Source organism: Physeter macrocephalus, chromosome 15 (assembly GCF_002837175.3).
Source record: "Physeter macrocephalus isolate SW-GA chromosome 15, ASM283717v5, whole genome shotgun sequence".
NCBI classification, from domain to species: Eukaryota; Metazoa; Chordata; class Mammalia; order Artiodactyla; family Physeteridae; genus Physeter; species Physeter macrocephalus.
The window spans coordinates 73,722,905-73,734,156 of NC_041228.1; the positions used below are offsets into that span (position 1 = coordinate 73,722,905).

The following is an 11,252-nucleotide window of genomic DNA, read 5'->3' on the forward strand; positions in this document are numbered from 1 at the left end:
TAATACTTGAATTCTTTGTTATCCCAGATTATCTCTGATCCAGTCCTAGAGAAAATACTTCTGTCAGTCATCTTACGTTCGTTTAGTGCTGGATCCTGTGGAGTGCCTCAGTCTTTTGGGTGCACAGAGTTTGAGGGACAGAGCTGTGAGTCAGGTGCTTTCTGTTTTGTTTTAATGGAGGCTGTGAAGAGTGAGCTGGGTTTTAAGGCGGAGAGGGCTGAGCTGGTGTAGGAGAGGAGAGAGGGATTCCACGTAGAATAGTCCGGGAGGGAATGAGATACCTAATGTGGGGATAAGTAGGTAACTTCCCACCATCCCCCTGTTCTGTACTGCCATCAGGGCCGCTTGGAACCCAAGGACATAGCCAACAGGACGGTGGAGAGTGAGGGCACTGTTTACCTGGTATGTGATTTTAAAAAATAATTCTTTAGGACAGTTTTCATATCGTATTTACATTTTAAGACTAACTTTAATCTCCAAAAGACACATCAATACGTATTTCCTTTTTGCTGATTTCACTTAAACTTAAATGGATGGTTTATTCAGCAACCATCTGTAAGCAAATAATTACCTTGTCTGTTACATATAACGTGGGAGTGCCTTTTAACAGAAGCTCATCAAGCTCCCCTCTGGACTTTCTAAAATTATAAATACAATACTTTTTAAAATTATAAAAAGCAATCCTGAATATATTTTTGATGCCACAAGTAGTCAGCACCCACATCACTTGAAAAATTAACACAGTTTGTGACATTAAACAATTTATTTATTTTAAAAAAGATTTATTTATTTAATTAATTTTTCTGGCTGCGTCGGTCTTAGTTGTGGCACACGGGATCTTCATGGTGGCACGTGGAATCTTTTGTTGTGGCGTGTGGGCTCCTCTCTAGTTGTGGCACGTGGAGTCCAGAGCACGTGGGCTCTGTAGTTTGTGGCACGCAGGCTCTAGTTGAGGCACGTGAGCTCAGGAGTTGTGGCGTGTGGGCTTAGTTGCCCCGCGGCATATGGGATCTTAGTTCTCTGACCAGGGAGCGAACCTGCGTCCCCTGCATTGTAAGGTGGATTCTTTACCACTGGACCACCAGGGAAGTCCCTAAACAATTTAAACTGCAGCTCTTGTACTCAGCAAAATAGATAAAGCATGTCCTTTCTGCTTTTCCTTCTTGACCTTTGTAGTTTTCAGAAACACACATGCTTCCACAGCTACCTGACATTTTTCGCCATGCTCTCATCTTGTAACCGAATTCTATTATGAATACTCCAGGTTTCTGCTTAAATGACAGCACCTTAACAAGAGAAAAGAGAATTGTGCTGCATTTTTCTTCCTGTTACCTGAAAACATAATGGGTTTGCATGTGTTAACTATATTCTTACAGATGTCTGGGTGATGTCTACCAGCTGGAATTCTTAATGTGTGGGTATTTTGCATCGAGATATTTAATCAAGACAGCAAACGTGGGCTTCCGTGGTGGCGCAGTGGTTGAGAGTCCGCCTGCCGATGCAGGGGACACGGGTTCGTGCCCTGGTCCGGGAAGATCCCACATGCCGCGGAGTGGCTAGGCCAGTGAGCCATGACCGCTGAGCCTGCGTGTCCGGAGCCTGTGCTCCGCAATTGGAGAGGCCACGACAGTGAGAGACCCGTGTACCGCAAAAAAAAAAAAAAAAAAAAAAAAAGAGAAAAAGACAACAAATGTGAGTAGAAGGTTGTTGATTTAAAACAAGGATGGGATCCAATCAAATTAATTCCTGTATGTTTGTCCTTCTGGCGGTTGTGGTAGCTGCATGTTTTCTTTGGACGGCATTAGCTGTCTTAGCTCTTGAACTACAACTTTAATGCTGTATGAATTTTGTGATTTCGCTAATAGCAGTATCCTTTCTGCATCCACCATATCACTAGAATTATTTTTTCTATTCATGTTAATTTTGTTACAAATCTAATTAATGGAGGAACTTCCAGGTATTTAGGTTCAAATTCAACTTTCAGGCTATGTATTGTGTTTTCGTCATTTTGTATGTGGAGACTGTCATGTTCTTTGCTACTTCAAGGTAGCCTAACTGTATAACTCCTGGTAAATTATGATTAATCTTTGCACATGAATCGCTACTTTCATACTGCTATGGGAAAGTACATCCCAGTCATTTAGATTTTATGCTGGAGCAGCAAAATTAAAAAAAAAAAATTGGGGGTTAGGGAGACCAACAGAGTGGCCAAGTTTTATTTCTTTCAAGTAACATTATAACTCTCTGCCGTCCCTATCAGTTTGTAAAGAGAAGATCTCTAATTTAATAGCTAAATGTAGGAAGAATATGGTCTCAGAATAAACACAGGCCTATACATTTTTTAAAAATTTCTTTATTTTTAATTAATTAATTTATTTTTGGCTGCGTTGGGTCTTCATTGCTGCGTGTGGGCTTTTCTCTAGGTGTGGTGAGTGGGGGCTACTCTTCGTTGCGGTGCGCAGGCTTCTCATTGTGGTGGCTTCTCTTGTTGCAGAGCACGGGTTCTAGGCTCATGGGATTCAGTAGTTGTGGCACGCGGGCTCAGTAGTTGTGGCACACAGGCTTAGTTGCTCCGCGGCATGTGGGATCTTCCCGGACCAGGGCTCGAACCCGTATCCCCTGCATCGGCAGGCGGATTCTTAACCACTGCGCCACCGGGGAAGTCCCTAGGCTTATGCATTGAATAGATTGAGCTTTTAACAAACTCCCTACATTATTTCTGTTTGTCTCATTTCACTCCAGATGAAAGATAGTTTTATTAGGATGGGCGCTGACCCTGCCCACAGACCAGCTGGAGGTCGTGTATGGCAGGTTTGACTTTCTTGCCCTTTGGGCCTAAAAGTTTACAATTTGAGAGTGAATTATCAAGACGGAGCACAGCATATTGTAGGGCAGACTCTTATCTTTATTTACATTGTATGTGAAGAGCAGGTCTTGCTCTGTGTACTCTGAAGGGCTCGGTGATAATTGAGCCACATACCAGCTGTTTATGGGAAGCTGAGTGCATTAGATAGAGTTCCCCTGTGCAGAGCAGGAGTCTTTAATTGTGAAGAGTCCAGATCTTGGTTGCAAAATAGGCCAACAAAACATTATGAAGAATGTATCTCATAATAAAGTGCCAATCCTGAATATTATACCTTACCCCCCCACCCCCAATGTCCTGGGTTTCCAGATATCCTGCATTTCTTCTTTTCTTTTCAGGGAGATAGTAGTGTCTGCTATTTAAGTGTTCTTTTAGTGAGAAAGACCTGGCTTTTGGGCTGCTGCCCCTCCAAGTGATTTGCATATTCATTTGACAGAAAGATATTTATTTTTATTTATTAGTTTTACTACTCTGAGGAGATACCAGGAGGAGTTTGCCCGGTTAATAGTGAATTGATGATCTTTTCAAGTTATTTGGTTTCCACAGGCATCCCAAGTTGAGCTTCGAGTTTGTGAACCTCTTCCAAAACAGAGACTTCCATTGCCTTTCCAAGGAAATGTAATAGGGTGACTTCAGTGAGTTAGACTGTCATGAGGGGGCTTCCCTGGCGGTCCAGTGGTTAGGACTCCACGCTTCCACTGCAGGGGGCACGGGTTTGGTCCCTGGTCAGGGAACTAGGATCCTGCATGCCGCGCAGCACGGCAAAAAAAAAAAACCCCCAAACAAAAACATCATGAGGATTAGACATATAAGGCATATAGATAATTTGTTTGTAAAAAGAACTTTAGAGATCACCTAGAAAAGTTGTATCGAGCTAACTTTGCAAACTCCTGTTTAACCTAGGAGAAATCTGGGGCTTCAAAAAGTTAAGAGTCACAGAGCATCTTATAGGAAACCATGATGTATGGCCTGGATGAAGAAGAGTGTCTTTTGTTTAAATAAATATTCCATTTAAGAATTATCCTTTACTACTGGTCTTGTCTCTGGTGGTTTAGATGGAAGGAGACAACACCACAGTCTTTGTCCCCCTCTCCGCCGCCCCTGGGAGGGCTTTTATATCTGCATGCAGCCCCGTTTAGAGATGAGCGTGTTTTAACCTTGCTCGGAAGGGTTCTAGTGAAGCTGTGGCCTTGTGCCTGGGTCTTACAGGCTATGAAGACAAAGCTCAGATGGGCTTTGTGAGGGTACAGGGGTATGTGGTCTCGAAGGCAGAACCTTGCTGCCCCCTGAGAAGTGGGGTGGATTTAACGGACCATCTAGTTCTGCCCTCCCCCCTGCCTCCCGCCCCCCAACCCACTCTGCCGAGATGCTCCGCGAGGTCTTGGGGGGAAGTGACTGGTTCCGGAAATGACAGAGGACACATGAGACCTGTGAACTGACCTCTGCTCTGAGGGATGCTTTTTCCACCTTCCGAAGCCAATGCTTACTAGGAAAAGCAGCTCTAGTTTGAGATTTTATTTGCCACGGTAGTTATGACTTTGGATTGAGATTGCTTTAATGGGAAGAAAAGGGAAGCTTGCCATTAAGAGGAGGTAAGACGGACCCTAAAGGAAACAATTTCACATTTGAATGTTCAGCTTCTCTGGGAAGTGTTATCATTTTGACCAGAAACAGGACTCTGATTATAATGATTATTATCATTTGGGTATCCTGGAATTGCCCACAGCACTAGCAGATCGAGCCTCACCCATAAGCAGATGAAGGAATTAGATCCCTGTGCTGTGGCCCCTTCAGTGGTCGTAACTGTGGGAACTCCCTCTCCCATCTGGGTAAAGAAAAATCAAAACAAATTTTACGTTTCCTGAATTCTAATGAACACTTGTCTTTTTATTCCATAAAAATCATGGCTCCTGCTTTGATTCAGCATATTTCTTTATTTTTCATTTATTAAAATGTATTTGGAGCAGAAACCTCACAGTTTACCGAGTAGAAAACAAGTGATAGTGTTGAACGCACAGAAATGTTCTCTTAGTGGTACCACATGATATGACAGTCTGCCATTTCCTCTTAGAAACAGAATTGTATAAGACCTCTTGTATTGTATTGTATTTGTATTTGTATTGTATTGTGTTGACCTTTAAGTAGTCACTTTGAAGCTACCTTCAATTTTATATTTGTAAGGATTTCTTGTAGTACATTATTCATTGTCATTGTTTGAGGGTGTATGAGAGATTTTTTGGCAAACTAACTGAAAGAAAACATTAATATGGTAGCTGACTTTACTATGTAAGGTAAATTTGTGCAAAATGAAAAATTAGTTCCTATAAACGAATATGATATATAATGAATTTATAGGTGGTTATAGACTTGCTGCATGTAGAAAATATTTTAAATTGGGTTCTTACAGATCGAAATCCTCGAGTAAAATACATCTTCTCTTAATAGGCCTTCCAATAAAAATAGACTCTGGTTTAAATATGTAGTTCATAACCAAGTGGTCATCTTTAACTCATCTCCATCCATTCTTCCATTTGTCCATCCGTCTGTTTATCCATCCATTCATTCATTCAATCAACAGGTATTTCTTGGGAACTAGCTGTTCAGGCCGTGGGCTGAGTGATAGGCATATAGAGTTGAGGGCAATAGACAACTCATGGCATTTTTGTTACACTGGGGGAGTCCAAATGCAGTGTTCATAATTTGTCTCCTCCCCCCTTTTCTCTAAATCGATGAGTGTTTAGAAGACTTAATTGAGTGTTTCTGTGCCATGTAAAGGGCCCCATCCCCTCTATCCTGTCTATATAGTATACAAATTTCAGCTATTTAAAGCTAATTAGAGGAAGATTTTTTAAAAATTAGTTTTTATTGGAGTATAGTTGATTTACAATGTTATGTCAGTTTTCTGCTGTACAGCAAAGTGAATCAGCTATACATATACATATATCCACTCTTTTTTAGATTCTATTCCCATATAGGTCATTACAGAGTGTTGAGTAAAGTTCCCTGTGCTGTACGGTAGGTTCTTATTAGTTATCTATTTTATATATAGTAGTGTGTCTATGTCAATCCCAATCTCTCAATTTATCCCCCTCCCCTCCTCTTCCCCCTTGGTAACCATAAGTTTGTTTTCTACATCTGTGACTCTGTTTTGTAAATAGGTTCATTTGTACCATTTTTTTTAGATTCCACATATAAGCGATATCATATAATATTTGTCTTTGTCTGACTTACTTCACTCAGTATGCCAATCTCTAGGTCCATCCATGTTGCTGCAAATGGCATTCTTTCCTTCTTTTTTATGGCTAAGTAATATTCCATTGTATATATGTACCACGTCTTCTTTATCCATTCATCTATTGATGGACATTTGGGTTGCTTCCATGTCCTGGCTATTGTAAATCGTGCTGCAGTGAACACTGGGGTGCATGTATCCTTTTGAATTATGGTTTTCTCTGGATATATCTAGAGGAAGACTTCTGAAAACATTTATTAGAAAGCCAATATGTTATTTGAGATATAAATTATTGTCAGCTAAATGAAATATTTATCAACTAGTTTGCAAAAGGCACTGTGCTGGGTACAACCCTGTTATAGGTGGTTGTAAGTTAGAGTAACTAGGATAACCTAAGAACATTAGGATTGGTGAGAGACAGGATAGGAGAGTGTTGATGGTGGGGAAGAGTCGGGAAAGATCTAGGTTCTGGGAAGCAGCTGGAGAACATGGCACCAGTACTGCTGCCTTGATTAACAGTGGAACCTTGTGGGAGGGAGTCAGGATGGTGTAGCTGGAAAGAGTTTGGGCTTGGACGTCAGAAAACCAGGATTGAAATCCAAGCTCTGCAACATTGGGCAAGCTAGTAAACCTCTTCCAGCCTCGATGTTTCTGTCTATAAAAGGGCCTTGAAACTAGCTCAGAGGCTGGCAAAGAGTAAACCCTTCAGTATGTACTTCCTGTTATTAGGAAGAGATGGGGGACGTCATTGTGGTTGTGATGATAAAAATCTAGTGAAAATATCGTGAGGGGGAAACCAAAAGCGTTTTTTGTTCATACAGGTAAGAAATGCAGAGACTATGAATGGAGAAAAAAGGTGTTTTTTCTTTTTTTAAACCCCTACTCCCCGAATACATTATCTTCTACAACTCTAGTCAGTATGTCATTTCCTGGTCATTTTTCCTGACACATCTCTTTATGATTGCTATGTGTGCATATGCAGTAGAATTTATATTATCAGCTTATTTTGTAGTGAAAATCAAGTAAATTTTTCCTGTGTAAACAGTGTGATTAAACTTCTAATTGAATACAAGGATGTTAAGAGATTTTTAGCTTCATAAGATCTTAACCAGTATAAAAACTGCATACGTTTTTCTGGTTGTTTTTCTTTTTTCTTTTTCTTTTTGGATTTAAGAATGATAGGTTAAAATGGCACAGTGAAGTTATTAGTAAGATAATTTTGCCCTGGCCACTGCTTTGCTGTGCTTGAATACATTTTTCCTTTCAGCTTCTTAAGGCTACACACAACAAAAACTCACTGTGGAATCCTAGAGCAAAGTAGCATGAAGCCTATGGGAAACTGGACTTTTTGGTGCCATGGTCCCCTAGGAGGCAGCCTGCTCTGGTGACATAGAATATCAGTCAGGGAGGGCTACACTCTGACTCCAGTTCACCATGGTGCTTGCTGTTGGAGTTCTGTGTGGTTGTTCAACCTCAATTCCTTCATTGGTGCATAAGGATAATACAATTGTTCCCACCCTTGTGAAACTTAGGGAGAGGCTGTAAAAATTAATGGTATACCGTTGGAAGCACCATTCACTGAATATGGTGGTGGAAAATAGTGTTATTAATTACAGAATCTGGTATTAAAGTGTTTCCTAAAAGCATTTTAAGGGCATAATTAGTGTTGGATGCAAATGTTGTAACATGGGACAGTACAGTTGTTTTGTTTTTTTTTAAGAAGCCTTGAAATGAGTAGAAACGAAGAAATCCAGATTTTAAACTGTTGACTATAAACATTACAAACATTAAGTATAAAAGAAAGACATTTGTAATGATAAGACCTGATAAATGAAAGATGGACTTCTTTTTTTTCTCACTTCATGCAGCGGTCCCCAACCTTTTCGTCACCAGGGACAGGTTTCGTGGAAGACAGTTTTTCCACGGATGACGGTGGCAGGGTGGGGGGATGGTTTCAGGATGATTCAAGGGCATTACACTTATTGAGCACTTTATTTCTATGATTATTACGTTGTACTATTTAATGAAATAACTATACAACTCACCATAATGCTGACAGGAGGCAGAGCTCAGGCAGTAACGCGAGTGATGGGGAGCGGCTGTAAATACAGATGAAGCTTCGCTCGCTCGCCCGCCGCTCACCTCCTGCTGTGCAGCCCGGTTCCTAACAGGCCACGGACCGGTACCGGTCCGTGGCCTGGGGGTTGGGGACCCCTGAATTAATGTTTTCACTTGGGCACCCTAGGGCAAGTGCATTCTCTAAACGTGGCTCAATGAATCACTTAGCGCTCTGGATGAGAGAGTTTACTCAGTGGAAACCAATTTATTTGGCTTCAGAGTTCATGTAGTTCCCATGAATATTCCTTGGTGGGTCTATAAATTGGTGAGTTCTCCGGGGAGATCCCATACGGAGATTGCTTCTCCCCAGCCTGAGCTCTGAGCAAATAGGAAATAGACATTGTTAGAGTCATCAGATAATGGAGAACAAAGCATCACCTTTATTATGGATGAAGGACACTGGAGACATAGCTTAGTATGAGGGAGTCAACCTGCTCAGTTATAGGCAGTGGGTGGAGGGAGGCGAGATAGGAGGGAAGGAAGGGAGGTGAGGAGGTGGGGGGTGGTGAGAGGTTCCAGGTTGGGTTTATTAGCCTGCTCTCTAAGCCTAGCTCGAATTTCAAAAGAGGAGTAAAGAGGAGGGTGGAGTTGGTTGAAGGAGTGGAAAGGAAGGCTAGCTTTCTTTAGGGAAAATCCCTCTTTATGGGAACAAGGAACAGAGAAGAGGTATTTCCTGTTACTAAGACTACCTCTTCAGAATTCTCCCAAGCACCCTTTAAAGTTCAGTGGCGCTGGACTCTAGCACAAGACCAACCGCATCTGGGCATCAGTGAAGGAAGCCCTGTTTCCTTTTACTGCAGGTTTGTCCCTTTTAACCACCTGGGACCACATCCCTTTCTGCCTGCAGCTCCACTGTACCTAACATAGTCGCACAGTTTTCCACTTTCTAGAAGGAGCTGGGGCTTGGAGTGAGCCAGGATTTTGAAGCATGTGTAGGATTTAATTTTTTTCTTTCTGATTCACTTGGGTGGGTTTTTGCGCAGTTCACCATCTCAGCTGTTGTTTAAACCCAAGATACAACTGAGGGCAGTTTATGGATGTTTCTCTTTTCAAAACTTGTGACCCAGGCCCAGGGCTGAAATCATTAATCCTGTTCCGAATTTGGGTTGTTCGGCTCTGGAAATATTTTACAATAATTTTTAAACACAAATATCACTTACTCACCTTGTGATGGAGAACAAATATTACAGATTTTTATCAGTGGGCATTGTTCCTAATTAGCTTATCAGCCCTGACATGCTTTAACTGTGTTCCCAATCTTGCTGTTTTCTAACTGATCTAGAGCTCGACTGTGTTTGGTCAGTGGCTTGGGTCCTAGTGGGATAAAGGCTGTAGTGATGCCTGCTACCTTTTCCTCAGCGGAGCTCAGTGGGCTATTTTGTAGCTCTTGAGCAAGTGAGAAGAAAGACATTACCAAGTTTTGAGTCTGTTAGGAAGGCCAGATGGTGGAGTGATATATACCATTCAGTTAGCAAACATTGGTTAAGTGTCTGTATTTATGGCCAAACTCTGTGAGAAATATAAAAGGTAAGAAGACAGCATTTGTTTTTTTTTGTTTTTGTTTTTGTTTTTTTTTTGCGTTATGCGGGCCTCTCACTGTTGTGGCCTCTCCCGTTGCGGAGCACAGGCTCCGGACGCGCAGGCTCCGCGGCATGTGGGATCTTCCCGGACCGGGGCACGAACCCGTGTCCCCTGCATCGGCAGGCGGGCCCTCAACCACTGCGCCACCAGGGAAGCCCCTGTTGTTGTTTTATATTTTAATTTTACTGGAGTATAGTTGATTTACAATGTAGTGATTCAGTTATACATATATCAGTACATGTAGTCATTCTTTTTTAGATTCTTTTCTCCTATAGGTTATCACAGAATACTGGGTAGAGTTCCCTGTGCTGTATAGTAGGTCCAGGTTGGTTACCTACCTTATATATAGCAGTGTATGTGTGTTATCCCAAGCTCCAGATTTCTCCCTCCTGCCCAGGCTTCCCCTTTGATAACCATAAGTTTGTTTTCAATATCTGTAAGTCTGTTTCTGCTTTGTAAATAAGTTCATTTGTATCTTTTTTTAAAATTAAATTCCACGTATGAGTGATATCCTGTATTTGTCTTTGTCTGACTTCACTTAGTATGATCATCTCTAGGTCCATCCATGTTGCTGCAAATGGCATTATTTCATTCTTTCTTATGGCCTAGTAGTATTCCATTGTATATATGTACCACGTCATCTTTATCCATTCCTCCATCGGTGGACATTTAGGTTGCTTCCATGTCTTGGCTGTTGTAAATAGTGCTGCAGTGAACATTGGGGTGCAGGTATCCTTTTGGAGTATGGTTTTCTCCAGATATATGTCCTGGTGTGAGATTGCTGGATCATGTGGTAACTGTAGTTTTAGTTTTTTAAGGAACCTCCGTACTGTTCTCCATAGTGGCTGTATCAATTTACATTCCCACCAGAAGTGTAAGAGGGTTCCCTTTTCTCCACACCCTCTCCAGCATTTACTGTTTATAGACTTTTTAAAAAAATTGGAGTATACTTGCTTTACAGTGTGTCAGTTTCTGCTGTGCAACAAAGTGAATCAGCTTTATGTATACAGATATCCCCTCCCTCTTGGGCCTCCCCCCCACCCAGACCCCATCCATCTCGGTCATCACAGAGCACTGAACTGAGCTCCCTGTGCTGTACAGCAGGTTCCCACTAGCTATCTGTTTTACACGTGGCAGTGCACATACGTCAATCCTAATCTCCCAGTTCATCGCACCCCACCCCCCGTGTCCACACATCTGTTCCCTGTGTCTCTATTCCTGCCCTGCAAATAGGTTCATCCATACCATTTTTCTAGATTCCACATACATGCGTCAATGTGCGATATCCACTGCGCCACCAGGGAAGCCCTGTTTTTCTCTTTCTGACTTACTTCACTCAGGATGACAGACTCGAGGTCCATCCATATCTCTACACATGACCCACTCTCATTCCTTTTTTTTTTTTTTTGCGGTACGCGGGCCTCTCACTGTTGGGGCCCTCCCCGTTGAGGAGCACAG

The 11,252-nt window shown here is 41.9% G+C and overlaps 1 protein-coding gene and 1 pseudogene across 1 annotated transcript in view; one reads left to right on the top strand and one right to left on the bottom strand.

The window, feature by feature from the left end:
- CA8 (carbonic anhydrase 8) overlaps nucleotides 1-11,252 on the top strand; it is an 84,842-nt gene that overhangs the window by 17,263 nt on the left and 56,327 nt on the right. The window lies entirely within an intron of this gene.
- The window catches only part of LOC112065824 (ubiquitin-conjugating enzyme E2 variant 2-like), a 21,088-nt pseudogene continuing 11,575 nt past the window's right edge, over nucleotides 1,740-11,252 (bottom strand).